At 40.4% G+C, this 13904-nt stretch overlaps 1 long non-coding RNA gene across 1 annotated transcript; it reads left to right on the top strand.

The window, feature by feature from the left end:
• The first annotated feature begins 9563 nt into the window (after positions 1-9563).
• Positions 9564-10677, top strand: LOC139035956 (uncharacterized). Its single transcript, XR_011488609.1, has 2 exons — positions 9564-9649; positions 10603-10677. It is a non-coding gene; the product is annotated as an uncharacterized lncRNA (long non-coding RNA).
• Positions 10678-13904: the final 3227 nt, after the last annotated feature.

The raw sequence follows: 13904 nt of genomic DNA, 5'->3' as shown, positions 1-13904 counted from the left end.
AATAGACAATCCACCAAAAGTCAACCTTTCTATTTTTAGAAAATCTGACTGTGTTGACTCCAAAGTTGGCTGGGGAAGATTCTCCTCCATAATTTTTCTTTATTTAGCTGATACCTCATTTTAACTTTCTGAACTGGCCCCAACTACTTGAAATTGAGTGTGTTTTATACTGTATTTTCCCTTACTCCATTGTGGCTTGTCTTGAAAAAAAACGATTGCATATAAAGTGAGTTCTGTCTCTCTGACCTTTACAAAAATTATGGGCATACTTCAGGGCCCTCTTTGCTGACAGGGTAGAACCTGCTCTGCTTTCTTCTCCCTCTAAGCCCTCCATCTGCCCACATGGACACTGTAGGGGGGATGGTTATTAAACGCTCCTTTTGGTTAAGAGGACTGGACTACATCAATCAAAGAGTGCTCAAATATAAAACTGCTAGACTGCAGACTTCCAGAGAAAACCACTGATGGTGGAGGATTGCCATATTACAATGTCAAGAGCAATGCCCCGGCCCCCCGTTGCCCACCCTCTCTATGTCGCATTGCAGGAATCTCTAGGACGAAAGTTTCGCAGATCTTAACAGAGCCTGCTACTTGTTGCTGAGTGAGTGGGGCTTCTTGAATTTAGCCTGGGTTTGCAGACCTTGATCTCATAATACTTCTGCCTCACACCCCTCACTCCCCTTTAAAAATGAGTCATCCACAGAATAAAATATAACCAGCTGTCCGGAATGTAAGAACATAAGTCGTTATATTATGATGAACTCCAAGACGCAGAGAGGAAAATGGGAGCTATGTACAGATCTTTGTCCTTCAGGCCTTTCCTTCTCCCTGTCTCCAGTATCTCTTCTTAGTGTGAACTTAGCGAGTGCCCAGGCCCAAAGTCAATTATTTTCTTGTTTAGCCTCTATTTATCTGTAAGGAAGCCTGTCTGTTTTTACGAGTTTGTGAACTTCATTTCCCTTCCAAATCTACTCTTAGAAACTCCTGGATATATCTGGCAGCATGGCTATATGGCTTTCCTGGACCAGAGGTTTCCCTGTTTCCTGTACGCTTCTATTAGAAGAGTGACTTGTTCTCCACCGACAATTTCAGTTAATGCCTGATGTGGTTACTGAAAGTGGCCCCTTTTAGTCTCAAAAATATTGGTTTCGATGATAGACTCTGTGATCACTTTCTTCATAAGGCTTCTTATCAGTTTTCAAACCTCTGTGGGGAGGAAGTAGTGGGAGATACTTACTGAGATCCTGCTTCCTGGCAGAATAGAACAAGGTTTCATATGCAAGCATCTCATGTAAAACTCTTACAAGTCTTTGGGCTAATATCATCACCATTTCTCAAATGAGGAAGCAAAAGTTCAAAAAGGTGAAATAACTCACCTAAGAAGACTCAGACAGTTCCTAGAAGAGCTGGTTTCTGTGAATTAAGCCCTTCTTAATTCACAGACTGTTCTTTCCACAGATCTTCAGCCACATTGTCATCCTAGTCATCAGGGACCCACAGCCAGAGACATCCTTTCTCTTTTTGTTACTCTCATTTCTGCTATTCCTCCAACCCTGGAAGACAACCTTAGAAATATTCTTTTCCTTCCCTTCATTTCTGTAACCTGAGGTATATAAAACACAGTGATGCAAATAGAGTTCCAACTACTAGAGAAGATCTAAAGAATTGCTCACAGAACTCCTAGTTGGGAACAAGGTTACTATCCACTCTCCAGCAGTCACTTTGCTCTCTGAACTAAGGAAGGTCCACAAAGGAAATTTTGAAACCCAGACCCTTGGCAATCTCAACAAAGGGAGGCAAGGACCCATAACAGGTGACACACCATGGATAGTGAGAATGCAATTTAAGTCATTTTCCCCTAACTTCATCATCTGGAAACCAAGAGTAGAGACTGTATTAATTGTTGTTTTCAGTCACTCAGTTGTGTCTGACTCTTTGTGACCCCATGGACTGCAGCAGGCAAGGCTTCCCTGGCCTTCACCATCTCCGAGAGCTTGCTCAAACTCATGTCCACTGAGTACGTGATGCCATTCAATCATCTCATCCACCGTCATCCTCTTCTGCCTTCAATCTTTTCCAGCATCAGGGTCTTTTTTAATGAGTCAGCTCTTGGCACCAGGGGGCCAAAGTATTGGAGCTTCAGCTTCACTATCAGTCCTTCCAATCAATCCTACTGAGAAGCAGGATCTCAGTAGGTATCTCCCACTACTTCCTTCAGCTTCAGTATCAGTCCTTCAGAATTGATTTCCTTTAGGACTAACTAACTTGATCTCCTTGCATTCCAAGGGACTCTCAAGAGTCTTCTCCAATGCCACCTTTCAAAAGCATCAATTCTTTGGTTCCCAGCTTTCTTTATGGTTCAATTCTCACAGCCATACATGACTACTGGAAAAACCATAGCTTTGTTGACAAAGTAATACCTCTGATTTTTAATACACTGTCTAGGTTTGTCATAGCTTTTCTTCCAAGGATCAAGTGTCTTTTAATTTCATGACTGCAGTCACCATCTGCAGTGATTTTGGAGCCCAAAGAAGTAAGTCTGTCAGCTAAGAGAGCTCTAACTTATACAATGTGTCTCTCTGTGTCTGTATCTGACTCTTTGTGTCTCTCTCTATATACATACACTCATAGGAAATGTGTGGTATTGTTTTTTGTATATATATATTTTTGGTGTGCTGTGCTGAGTTACTCAATCATGTCTGACTCTTTGTGACCCTATGGACTATAGCCCGCCAGCCTCATCTGTCCCTGGGAATTCTCCAGGCAGGAATACTAGGAGTGGGTGCCATGCCCTCCTCCAGAGGATCTTCCCAACCCAGGGATCGAATCCAGGGCTCCTGCATTGCAGCTGGATTCCCAGGAAAGCCCATGAATACTGGAGTGAGTAGGCCATCCCTTCTCCAAGGGATCTTCTCAACCCAGGAATCAAACCAGGGTCTCCTGCATTGCAGGTGGATTCTTTACCAGCTGAGCTACCAGGGAAGGTCCATATATATTTTTAATAAACAGTAAATATTGAGCTCTCATTCTATAACCTTCTTCCTCAAGCAATAATAAATTTTAGATATGCTTCCATATTCACAAAAATAGACCCACTTCACTCCTTGAATCCACTGCCAAGCAAGCCACAGAATGGAGGTCATGTGCTTTAACTGGACTCTCCTCTCCCTGCTGAAGGAAGTGTAAGTTGTTTGACCACCCGCTTCCCACCACCACAGGACACCTCGAACTGAAATATAAATGATCATCAGGGAGAAAATCTTTGCAACATATATAACAAGGTGCAACATATGGCATGTTTCTGGATTATGATCCAGAATTATATAAAGAACTCCTCGAGAATGACAAGGAAAAGGCAAAAGGCCAAGAGAATAAAAGGGGAAAAAATGGGCAGAGGTTGTGGAAAGGCAATTCAGAGGAGAGAAAAAAGGTCAATGATCATATAGAAAAATATTCTTCCTTCCCAGCAAAACAGGGATCTACAAAGTCAAACCACAAGAGAACACTTTCTCTATCCTCTGTGTGTGTGTGTCGCTCAGTCGTGTCCGACTCTTTGCGACCCCATGGACTGTAACCCATCAGGCCCCTTTGTCCATGGGACTCTCAAGGCAAGAATACTGGAGTGGGTTGCCATTTCCTTCTCCAAAAATTTCCTACACTAACTTGTCAGAAATGAAAACGCTTAATGGTTTCTAGGGCAGATAGGAGAAAGCAGGTTTTCTCAAACCCTCCTGGTGGGAGCACAGCTGGACAAAATGCTGCATTTTAAATATGACCCCCAAGGACCTAGGAAGCCACCTGGCCACGGAGTCACAGCCCCTTCCACATCCATGTCCCCCTGCCAGGCTGGGGCTTTGCACTGTGGCGGGTTGGGGGGCAGTGAGCCTGGATCAGTCTAGAGGCAGATATCAAACATCCCTAAACCAAATGGGACACTTGCTCTCCTCTTAACCTTAAGCCCTGCTGGCCATAGCTAATCACTCCTCATTCCTTCCCCCCAGGATAGAATCGATCTCCAGATTCCTTTGGAGTCCCTCATGATTTAACTTCTGTGCGCCTCTCTATGACTCCACTCCTTCCCTGACAGTTCAAGAGAGTAAGGCAGTAGCTCCTTGTTTGTTATCTATTTTATATACTGAAACCACTAGTTCATTCTCCCTCGCCCCCACCTTTTTCCTTTGGTAACCATATGTTTGTTTACTAGGCCTGTGAGTCTGTTTCTGTTATGTAAATAAGTGCATTTGAATTATTTTTTTTAGATTCTTCATATAAGTGATATCATATAATTTTTGTCTTTCCCTGTCTGCCTTCACTTAGTTTGATAATCTGATAATGTCCAGGTCCATATATGTTGTTGCCAATGGCATTATTCATTCATTTTACTGGCTGAGTAATATTGTTGTATATAAGGATCTACTATATAGCACAGGGAACACTGCTCAATATTCTGTAATAACCTAAATGGGAAAATAATTTGCAAAAGAATAGATACATGTATACGTATAACTGAATCACTTTGTTGTACATCTGAAACTAACACAACATTGTAAATCAACCATAGTCCAATATAAAATAAAAATTAACAGTAACAAAAGAGAGTAAGGCAGGATCTCTCAACCCTGACTGCCTGAGCTTAAGTCCCACCAGGGGCCACTTTGCCTGACTTGCTTCCATTTTCTACCTAATAATCTTGGAGTACCTGCCTGTCAGGTGGTGGTGGTCACAAGATGAAATGGACCATTACAGTCTTGGAAGAGGGCCTGGCAGGAGTAAGTGAATGACAAACTAAAAATGATCATGCATGGTCTGAAGTCTACCTATGAACAAGGTTTAAATTGCTCAGTCACTCAGTCGTGTCTGACTCTTTGAGACCCCACAGACTGGAGCCTGCCAGGCTCCTCTGTCCATGGCATTTTCCAGGCAAGAATAATGGAGTGGGTTGCCATTTCCTTCTCCAGGGGAAACTTCCTGACCCTAGGATCGAACCTGCATCTCTTTCATTGGCAGGTGGATTCTTTACCACTAAGCTATGTGGGAAGCCCAAGGTTTAAATTATTTCCCAAGAAACTCCTAATCCACCCCACTCCTCTTTCCCCTGAATAAAGCCAGATGCAGTGGGAGCTAGAGATGGGGGTGAGCACCAGTGGGAGAGGATGTGTGTGTTTCCACTCAGCCTAGGCACAGTGTTCTCACTGCTTTTCCTAGGAAGTTACAGCTTTCTTTGAAACAATATGACTAATTTTATGCCTGTGTTGGATGAAGAAATACCAAAAAGGACTTATGAGTCATATACTCGGCAGTTTAGACATGTGAAGTATTTGTTGAATGCACTGCACAATCAGTGGATACTTGGGAGAGGGCACAAAACTCTTTAAAATAAGGAAAAATCAATTTGCTAAAAGATGTATAAATACACAGTAGCAGGAGATGAAAAAGTTATAATAAAGAAGAAGAAGCAAAGGTCTGCTTCAAAGTTTAGTGACTGACATTAAAGCGGAGAAAACAAATTTTGCTGAGCATTTGCTGAGTGTCGGGGACAAACTAGACAAGTTTATACATGTAGTGTTAACCATCACAGCTCTGAGGTCCTTATTGCCAAACCTATTTTTCCTTTTCACCTTTGCTGTTGTTGTTTTTATGAAGGAACAGATTTACCAAAGATTCAGATCGTTAAATTGATTTAAAAGAGGGCATTGGACTAAGGCTATTCTAATACCTTATCAGCCTATATAAGCAAACTAAAGTCTAAGCCTGAACTGTCTCAAGGTTAATAAATCAAAACAATGGAATATTACTGAGCCATAAAAAGAAACAAAATTGGGTCACTTGTAGAGATGTGGATGGACCTAAAGTCCCTCAAACAGAGTGAAATAAGTCAGAAAGAGAAAAACAAATATATATTGGCACATGTATGTGGAATTCAAAAAATTGGTACAGATGAACTTATTTCCAGGGTAGGAATGCAGATGTAGAGAACAGACATGTGGACACAGTGGAGGAAGGGGAGGCAGACTAGAGAGTAACAAATGGCTAGGATTGTGTGTTAGCGGCTCAGTCATGTCCGTCTCTTCGTGAGTCCGTGAACTGTAACCCACCAGGCTCCTCTGTCCATGGAATTCTCCAAGCAAGAATACTGGAGTGGGTAGCCATCCTCTTCTCCAGGGGATCTTCCAGACCCAGGGATTGAACCCAGGTCTCCCACACTGCAGGCAGATTCTTTACCATTTGAATTACCTGGGAAGCCCTATACATACATTATCATGTGTAAAATAGATAGCTAGTAGGAGCCTGCTATATAGTACAAGAAACTCAGCTCAGTGCTCTGTGATGACCTAGATGGGTAGGATGGGGTGGGGGGATCCCGAGAGAGGGGATATATGTAAACATATAGCCGATTCACTTGATTGTACATTAGAAACTAGCACAACATTCTAAAGCAATTATACTAAAACAAAAAACGTAAGGACCTCCCATCACCAACAACCAAGTAGGCTTTCCTAAGCAAGTCAACCCCATATGCTAAATCAGTCAAATAATTTCCTTGCTTTTTACTTCATCTTCTGTGAAAGTCTTTCCCCTCACTCCCACTGGTTGAGTGTTCCTAACCACTTTTGGTTAGGCACTGCGCAATTCAAATCGATTTTGTCTCCAAAACACTTAAACATGTTAATATGTCTCTATTTATCGTATAACAGTTCTAATGTCAGAAGAGGGACCCAAAGGAAACCCTGATGGCCCCTGGGAGTAGCAAGCAATGAGCAAACAAAGGTACCCTCCAACCTACTGTGCTCCTGATATTCACTGCATCTGGAAGTCCCAGGTAAACCCTTCTCAGATGTCCCAACTCCACAGGTTTTGCATTTATGGATTCTTAGACTTTATTTGAGCATTCATTTTACCTCAGTCCGGAGCTGAACCGAGTCTGACATAAACTGGACTGGGTCCAGGATGAGACCTCAGTTAAATTTTTGTTAGAAAATAAAAAAGAAAGAGAAAAAGAAATGGGTTCCTCTGAGTGCAGAGCTGGGAGTCTTCCACCTTGGACTCTGGCTAACTAGTTGTGCAACATTTATGGGCCCAAATCTTTGTCTGAATAAGTAGGTTAATTTTACCAAAGATGTCTTGAATTACAGAGGCCACAGTGGGAGACATTTAGCCCTGATAAACTTATCCACTGATGAGGAAAAAGAAGTCCCAGTTATGTAAAGGGAAAATAATTTTTCCTCTCTTACAATTTCCGGTAATACAGATGGGACCCATTGGGATACCCTGCTCACACTGGAGCCGGCAGACAGTATCCTGAGAAAACTGGTAGAAGCTGGGGAAGGGTGAGAATTCTTAAAAAAAAAAAAATAGATCTACATCTGTTGTGCCCAGTGAAGAGAAAAAGGTAAAATTTCAGATTATCCTTTCCTTTCCTAGTGAAGACTGTGAGTTTGGTTCCAGGATACTCAATGATTGTGGATATTCCCCTCCCAGAGACAGCTATTGTTTTCTTGTTTGTCTTGTTGCATGTCCTGGGGATTGGCTTGACTTTCTGCCTGCTTGGAACACACTGGCTGTCAGTTTTTACAAGTCCAGGCATCTCAACCATCATGCTGGAGACCCTGAAATATGACCGGATAGAAATGTGAGTTGCACCCATTTTCAGCTAGCTGCTACTGAAGGTTGGCAGCTCCCATGGGAATTGTCTAAATCTTTCTTTCTGTTGGCTCTCTTTGGGAGTTGCTCTGGATCTTGGCAGGGCTGTATCTTTTGCACCCTTCCTGGGGATGCCTCTGGGTGTCTGTAAGCCATAAAAGGCTTTTTGATTTTGAGTCATTTCATAGGCATTTCTTTGGTTTAAAAGGGGGTGAAAAAAAAAGGAATTCAATACTGGCAGGAATACAGCTTTCCCCTGGTATCTGAAAGTAGAGTCTTTTCTAGGAAACCTTTCATAAGCTAAAATGGCAGAAGGTGAAGAAGTAATTACCTTAGGCTGCAACTTGCTAATGGCTGCACAAAATCCATCTAGATAAAGCCACTGAAGTTCACAGGCACAGCTTTAAGTTATGGCAGCTTGACGCTGAGATGCTGAGTGTAGTTCTGGGGGAAGAACTTGGCGGTGCCACTCTCACTGCTCAGGGTGTGTGCTGCCTCTGTACTGGCTAGATGCAAAACACATGCTGGACATGATTTCCGCTTTTTGCTTTTTTTCATAAAAGTGAAACTCTTCTTCATATTTCTTTTAGCTAGCAAAAACAGGTACTAGTGTCAGTCTTTTGTAAAAGCAAAGTGGTTTAAGGTGAACTTTTGAAAAGTGGGCAATATCTGTATTATTTTTGTTCAGGCTAAATTCTGATAATAAGATATTTGAAAGGATTATTTTAGCTTTCATTTTCTTTTTTCTTTTTTTTTTCACTTTTTGGCTGCATGGGGCATTTGGGGGCTTAGTTCCCTGATCCTGTGTCCCCCACATCCCAGCAATGGAAGCTCAGGAGTCTTAAATACTAAACCACTAGGGGGATCCCTGAAAGGATTTTTTAAAATGAGCTCTGTGGTCAAAAGTTGACTAAATTGGAAACTGTTATTGGGAACCTGATAGAAGAAAAAAAGAGAAAATATTAGGTCTCCTCTCCTAAAATAAAATGGACATAGAAATCTATTGATTTCCATCTTCACTGGAAATCTTCTCCCTGATATGAAAAAGCAAACTGAATACAGTGTAGTCAGATGGATGAATCAGCCTCTGGATATCCTTCTGGTTTCAGCCCAATCCTTTGAGGAATTAAAAACAACTGTAGTGTCTTGGTGGCTTCCCTGGTAGCTCAGGTGGTAAAGAATCTGCCTGCAGTGTAGGATACCGGGGGTTTGATCCCTGGGTCAGGAAGATTCCCTGGAGAAGGAAATGGCAACCCACTCCAGTATCCTTGCCTGGAAAAATCCCATGGACAGAGGAGTCTGGTGGGCTGCAGTCCATGGGGTTGCAAAGACTAAGTGACTAACACATGTGACTTTGTAGTGGTTTAAGAAATCTAGTTTTTATAAGAATAGATATGTGGCTCTAGAAGCAACTCAAAGCTCACCTATTTTTTTTTCTTTTAATTAATCCCCAGACCTCCTATACCGTCTCAAATGCTTGCAGATACTGTAAAGATCAGGACAGTGGAAACAAAACTTGGGAGAAAACTTACATCCTGTGACTTTGATATGTAAATACCCCTTCCTGGTCTTCTCCTGGAACCCAAAGAGGCAATCTCTTTGAAATGCAAACTCAGGGAGATAATTCTTATTAGAACATGGGGGGTCGGGTGGGGAAGCTCCCTGGAAACAAGGATCTTAACCTTAAAAGTCTTCTATACAATCAGTAAAAGTTTTAAGTCATCTACACAGGTCAACTTAACTTATTCCAGAACTCATTTGCCAGAAACACAATTTGGATTCATCTGTTCTTTTAGAACCTACTAAGTTTTGTACTATTTTGTCAGTCTTATGGCTAAAATTTTTAAAAATGAAAGCTATTATATTTGCTTACATCTGCCTGTATGTTTATGTATGTCTATATATGTGTGTTACAGATGCGTGACTTTTTCTACCACCAAATGGTATTGCCAAACTTAATTTCTAAAAGAACTCTTTTTAACTGGCTGAAAGAAAAATAAGTGCTTATGTAAGTTATATATTCTTTCAGAAAATATAGAAACTAACCCAAATGTTTTTCAAGTTCAGATGATCTTGGATAATGTTTGGTAAATAAAAACAGTGCAAGATTTGTTGGTTTAGTTAAAATAAGCACTTCAGATTTACCAATATTACATAATTCAGGCATACACATTTTATTCTGGGTTTACTAAAAGTCAGATAAACTCATGTAATCTCTATTTCAAAATCTGTTGGCAAGAAAAAGAACTTAAGATGATGGTGGGCTATGTAATGTATAGGGGAATCTTCATGAATTAGCTAAACATAATTTTTAAAACAAATAATTGCAAGCAAGATAAAAGTTTATAAACTTCAACAATAATTATGTTTTATGTCACCTTATAAATAGTCACCAAAATCTTTTTGGCAACTTGAAAGCATACTGTTACATCAAATTAAGTTACATGATAGATATTCATGCTAAATTACGTGGGAAGCATTATCAAATAAGAAGTGCTGGTAAATCTTCTTAGGTTATATAGGTATATATGTTACTTATATAATTATTCCAGAAATTGAAGCTAATATACATTTACCAGTTTCTTTACTATCCAATTATTATCTTAAGTTACTATTTGCCACAGAAATAACTAAATTTTCTTATCAAATAAGCTTTCATCAGATCTTTACAGCCAGTTTTAAACTCTTTTTGTAATTCATAGACAATTGCTGTTTTACTTTGATGCTTGCAAAAGTGTTTTCAGAGAAAATCACGGAAAAGACTGTGACAAGTACTCTAGAATATAGCTTTCTGATAATTTTAAGATCTTACCCTAAACTGGGTAAGAATTTCCAAAGATCTAATGGAAAATCTGGATTCAAGCAAAATAAGAATTAACAATGTGAGATTGAATAAACTGATGAGAATAATTCTAGTTTTTAATGATTTTTTGCTGATTCTTTAACATTTTGATTTTCCAGGTTTAAGGAAATCTTTTTCCCTGAAGCTATCTGTGACCTACAGCACTTTAATAAAGTATGTCTTTGTAAACAAAATTGAAACATTTTCTTTTTCTCCCTACCTGATCCCTGCAGAATTTGAAAACTTTTTGAGCATTCTTATTTTCATGGCAATATAATTATTGGCATAAGTTTGATAAGAATCTGTTCTCCTTATAACAGGACACAATTGGAAGCATCAGTTACATTACCGAGTCTTTGACTGGAATATCATGTTTGAGTCATGTGCATAAAATCACATCTGATCAGATAGTTTTAAAAGTGCTAAGGTTGACTTTACAGAATCAATAAAACCTCTTGGAAAAATCACCTGATACCTTGTTGACAAGTTTCCAAGCCTTACCAGGTGACAAGGTCACTTCCTGACACCCTGAGGAACATGAGGAAATTTGGGGCCCTCCAAAAGAAAGGAATTCACCCAGATCTATAGAAATTCCTAGCAAAATCTGATGGTGTTTTCAGCTTGGCTCCCTAGCATAGAGAACCCTTTGAAAGCCCATGAGAGATTCCTTATGAAAAGGTCCAGCAAAACTAACTTTAAAAGAGCCTATATGGTCAATTGCTGTTCTTGCTACACTTGTGTAAATAATCAAGTTTAATAAAACTAGAATTGTTTTGCAAACAAACTAGCCTAACTTCAATTAACCTTTATAGAAATAGGAGAAACTATCGAGGAAAACATTGTATTTTGGTGGAAGAATATAGCAACTCTTGTGGGTATTAAATTCAATTCCTATTCACTGAGGACTTGAGATTTTTGTTATCTACTTGGAAATTGGACTGAGTCTTGAATTCTTCTTGTTTTCTCAAATATCTGCCTATAACTCTCCATAATAATATATCCAAATTTCTCCCACCCATTTGACTTGGAATCACAAAGAACAAAGACGGCTCTTGAACCTCATTGGAAGGGACCACACCAAGGGCATTACTCAGATGGCAGCCAAACTTTGAGGACCTTGAACCTTCATCCACATATGCCTGCCAAAAAGTCCTCCTCCACAGTCTTGGAACTGCACACCAGTTAGAGATCTAAAATTAAAATGGATCAGGGAGGTTCCTCCTCCAAAGCAAATGACATCTTGAGGTGGACAGCACCCCCAAGATCACAGACCAAGAGCCTCACCTTCAATAATGTGTATGTGTGCGTGTGCTCAGTTGTTCAGTTGTGTCTGACTCTTAGCAGCCTCTTAGTTGCCCACCAAGCTCCTCTGTCCATGGAATTTTCCAGGCAAAAATATTGGGGTGGGTTTCCATTTCCTCCTCCAGGGGATCTTCCAGACCCAGGGATCAAACTTGCATCTCTTACATCTCTTGCATTGGCAGATGGGTTCTTTACCACAATATGAAAGCTTTATTTTCTTTTGCCTTTTCACTACTTGTCTCTTCTCTCTGTTACATGTGAGTGGATGACCAAAAAAAGGTGAATTGTTAAATTACTTAAAAATGGAGGCCATGAGACTGAGGTTGCTCTAATGCCTTGGGAGCAAGCAAGCAAATCCAAAACGAAGTTTGAATGCTTCAAGATTAAGAAATCAAAACCATAGGACTACTGATCACAAAAATTCAATTAAGCTTTCCTAAAGAGAGCGACCGTTTCAGCTATAGCCAATCACGTAATTTCCTCATTTTGTGTTTGCCTCTTCTCTATAAAAGTCTTTCCCCAGCTCCTGTCAATGGAACACTTAACCACATCTAGTTTGGTGCTCAAATAAACTTTTTAAAATTGGAGTATAATTGCTCCATCACATTGTGTTAGTTTTTGCCATACAACAAAGTGAATCAGCTATAAGTGTACCTATATCCTGGAGAAGACAATGGTACCCCACTCCAGTACTCTTGCCTGGAAAATCTCTTGGAACGGAGGAGTCTGGTAGGCTGCAGTCCATGGGGTCACAGAGAGTTGGACACGACTGAGCGACTTCACTTTCACTTTTCACTTTCATGCATTGGAGAAGGAAATGGCAACCCACTCCAGTGTTCTTTCATAGAGAATCCCTGGGACAGTGGAGTCTGGTGGGCTGCCGTCTATGGGGTTGCACAGAGTCGGACCCGACTGCAGCAACTTAGCAGCAGCAGCAGCAGCATACCTATATCCATGCCCTCTTGAGGCTCCCTCTCACCCACTCCCCACTCCATCCTTTGAGGTCATCATAGGGCACCAAACTGACCCCTCTATGTTATACAACAGTGTCTCTCTAGATAGCTGGGTCATCATGGTAGTGTACATAAGACAAAGCAATCTATAGATTCAATGCAATCCCTATCAAACTACCAACGGTATTTTTCACAGAACTAGAACAAATAATTTCACAATTTGTATGGAAATACAAAAAACCTCGAATAGCCAAAGTAATCCTGAGAAAGAAGAATGGAACTGGAGGAATCAATCTGCCTGACTTCAGACTATACTACAAAGCCACAGTCATCAAGACAGTATGGTACTGGCACAAAGACAGAAATATAGATCAATGGAACAGAATAAAAAGCCCAGAGATAAATCCACGAACCTATGGTCACCTTATCTTCGACAAAGGAGGCAAGGATATACAATGGAAAAAAGACAACCTCTTTAACAAGTGGTGCTGGGAAAACTGGTCAACCCCCTGTAAAAGAATGAAACTAGAACACTTTCTAACACTATACACAAAAATAACCTCAAAATGGATTAAAGATCTAAATGTAAGACCAGAAACTATCAAACTCCTAGAGGAGAACATAGGCAAAACACTCTCCGACATAAATCACAGCAGGATCCTCTATGACCCACATCCCAGAATTTTAGAAATAAAAGCAAAAATAAACAAATGGGATACCTAATGAAACTTAAAAGCTTTTGCACAACAAAGGAAACTATAAGCAAGGTGAAAAGACAGCCCTCAGATTGGGAGAAAATAATAGCAAACGAAGCAACAGACAAAGGATTAATCTCAAAAATATACAAGCAACTCCTCCAACTCAACTCCAGAAAAATAAATGACCCAATCAAAAAATGGGCCAAAGAACTCAACAGACATTTCTCCAAGGAAGACATACAGATGGCTAACAAACACACGAAAAGATGCTCAACATCACTCATTATCAGAGAAATGCAAATCAAAACCACAATGAGGTACCATTATACGCCAGTCAGGATGGCTGCTATCCAAAAGTCTACAAGCAATAAATGCTGGAGAGGGTGTGGAGAAAAGGGAACCCTCTTACACTGTTGGTGGGAATGCAAATTAGTACAGCCACTATGGAAAACAGTGTGGAGATTTCTT

The sequence above is a fragment of the Odocoileus virginianus genome, chromosome 1, assembly GCF_023699985.2.
Source record: "Odocoileus virginianus isolate 20LAN1187 ecotype Illinois chromosome 1, Ovbor_1.2, whole genome shotgun sequence".
In the NCBI taxonomy this organism is placed as follows: Eukaryota; Metazoa; Chordata; class Mammalia; order Artiodactyla; family Cervidae; genus Odocoileus; species Odocoileus virginianus.
The sequence above is the reverse complement of the archived record's forward strand: the minus strand, read 5'-3'. Positions and strand labels throughout refer to the sequence as shown.